Here is a 2901-nt window from a genome sequence, read left to right as displayed (position 1 = left end):
ATGCACACACGCGCGCAGAGACAGCGCCGCCCCTGCTGCCTCCCCACAGGTTGCCATGACGTCCGCGGGATGCTGCAAGCCTGGCACATTTCTCACCGCGAGCAGATGGGTTCAATAAGTTCATGCTCGCGAGTGTTGAAACGGGGGTCTGTTCACCCACGCGCACTCTCTCACACGCACTCACACACACGAAATCATTTCAGGGGAGCTCTAATCAGGACTGATTTTATTCCATTTTAATATGTGGAGACAGTGTCACTCGCACACAAAGACAAAAACAAGTTAAACTCACACAGGCTGATTTCTGGTTTCTTTATATTTCATCCCTTTGACACCATATTTTGGACATGTGTTGTGTGACAATATCAAGTCGGTCTGATTACTGTTTACAGTAAAATGGTTTCTTTGAGCCAGAGGTGCTGTTCACATATTGTGTGACAGTGTAGGTGGAGGTCTGCAAGATCCACCTGCTTCTGCTGCTTTGAGCACAACTGCACCTGCACAGTGTTCTGCAATCCTGCAGTACAACACACTGTACAAGCCCACCTGCCAAGCTGCACGCTAACTATTCTTAATCATCACATTTCACACATTGGCTTCTGCTTTCTGATTGAAAGGGGCTTTAAAATATTTCCATAAATGCTGTTTGAATGTAAGAAAAAATTAAGCTATGATTTTTCCACCTGTTGCCAATGACGTGGGCGGTTGGCACTGCAGCACTCTGACAATATGCAGAACAATATGCACATCTCAGTCTTACAGCACAAAACTGGACTAGTCTTGATGTTGTCCAAAAGCTACGAAACAAAAGACCAAATATGATACAACTGACCCCATATGACCTGTGTGTTTAGCTGTAATTTATATAAATATGAGCACTGATTGACCTTTGTGAGTATCTGGGAGCACTAACCTTGAGTTTCCCTAAGAGGCACTTCACTGGTTTTCCACATGAGGATTGATTTAGTTGTCACAAGGAACTGAGAAAACAGCTGTATGATGTCTTCTGTGGCTCTGAAGAGATCTTTTTAAAGTGCAGAAAATAGCCTTGATGATGTGAGCACTTACCAGGCAGGGAGGGCTGAATGAAAGATGCTACGGAGTTGCATTATGGGAATTATAGGATGTAGTGTTTCACAAGTTTCACCTTTTACAGAGACAAAATAGAGATAACTGCCTCTGCTGCATCAATTTTGACTATTCTTTCTGTCTCTAAAGGGGAACACCGCCTAAATTAAGAATTCTCTCCATGGTCTAGGAAAGCTCATTTAATATTTGTGAACATGAGCTGCTCTCTCTCTTTGCCAGTAACGACAGAAGTTGTCTAAAACTTGTGATGTCGTCAAGTATACAGTCTGGAGCTGCTTTATAGACAATGAATGGGAGCCTGATTTTGTGGACCCACAGACTGTTTGCTTTCTTTTTTCAAATCCAAATGAGCTTTACTCTACTGTAGCATTCTCAGCTCTGAAACAGAAAATGCACCCATATACTCAGATCATTCCCCTGGGTGCTCTCTCTTACTAATGTTTTTGGACTGTCTTAGATAATAGGAATGACGTGTATCATTTTTCAAAATGGGCATAGCTCCCCTCTAATCTTCCTCTTAAAAGTCCCCTAACTTTAAGTGCAGCGGTAAATTGCTGGAGACGTCCTTTAGACTCCCCATCAGGGGTCACTTTTGTTATTTTGACCTGATTGTTCATACTTAGGCAAAAGTGAAACCTCTTACCAATCCAAACAAACTAGAACTGGGCGACAGAGGGTGAGACAAATGGCATAGGGGTAGGTGATGTGATGTCCATGGGAAAATCAGTAGCAAGGTGTGGATCTGATGGGCAAGCATGTGCGACTGTTCATTTTCCCTTCACTCAACTAACAGGCAAAGCTCAGAACACTGAATCAGGAATGTTTTATGCAGCTATGGGACCAGGAAAATTATTATGCCGCAATGTTCAACACTAGTATGTATATATAGTAAAAATATAACAAATATGTGCATTTAGCTACAATGTGTAAAACTAGTAACCTATGTACAGTTTTAGAGAAATGAAAATATGTGTATCAAACTGCAATGTATAACACAATTTATGTATAGATAGAAAAATAAGAATAGGAATTATGTATAATTTGTGCATCTTATGTTAAATATACATTCAAGAGTAGTTTAAATAAATTAAGCTAATAAAAAGAATAATGCACAGTCGAATTATTGTTTTGTTTATTTTGTCTGTTTTTTGTTTTTGTTTGCCCTGAGGGGAAATTCATTTTTTTTCATTCTGTTGTCATATACACACAGGCCCAAACTACACACACATGCACAAACAGAACACATGCGTTAAATGGAGAGATGTCAGAGCAAGGACAGGCGCACCAAGCAGTTGGTTCGGTGCCTTGCTCAAGGGTGCCCAGAAGGCGAGCTTGCACCTCCCCAGCTACCAGTCCACGCTCCATATTTTGGTCCGGATGGGGACTTGAACCGGTGACCCTCCGGTTCCCACACAAATCCCTGTGGACTGAGCTACTGCTACCCGTAACTGTACAGAGTGTAGCAGCAGCTGAATTTTTGCACCAAATATTGAACAGTTCAGACAGTGTTGCACAGAATTATTGTACCCTTAAGTTAGTAATGCACAGATTAAAATAATAAATAAATCATGGAATCATAAATACTAATGGGTGAATTCAGGTCAAAGGGCCAGTCTATTGACTCAGAGTGTCTGACACTGTGAGAGAGGAGTTGGAAAGTTGGATGGCCACAGGCAGGACTGACCAGATGGAGTCAAGTCAAAAAACAGTAAATCTATTGGTTTACTTTGAGCCAATAATAACACTGCTGGATCATTTGCATAAATACGATCTTGATAAACCTGAAAGAATTCAATGTCTGAGAGTGAATGG

This window comes from Epinephelus lanceolatus, chromosome 7 (genome assembly GCF_041903045.1).
Source record: "Epinephelus lanceolatus isolate andai-2023 chromosome 7, ASM4190304v1, whole genome shotgun sequence".
Taxonomy (NCBI): domain Eukaryota; kingdom Metazoa; phylum Chordata; class Actinopteri; order Perciformes; family Serranidae; genus Epinephelus; species Epinephelus lanceolatus.
Note: the sequence above shows the minus strand (reverse complement) of the source record.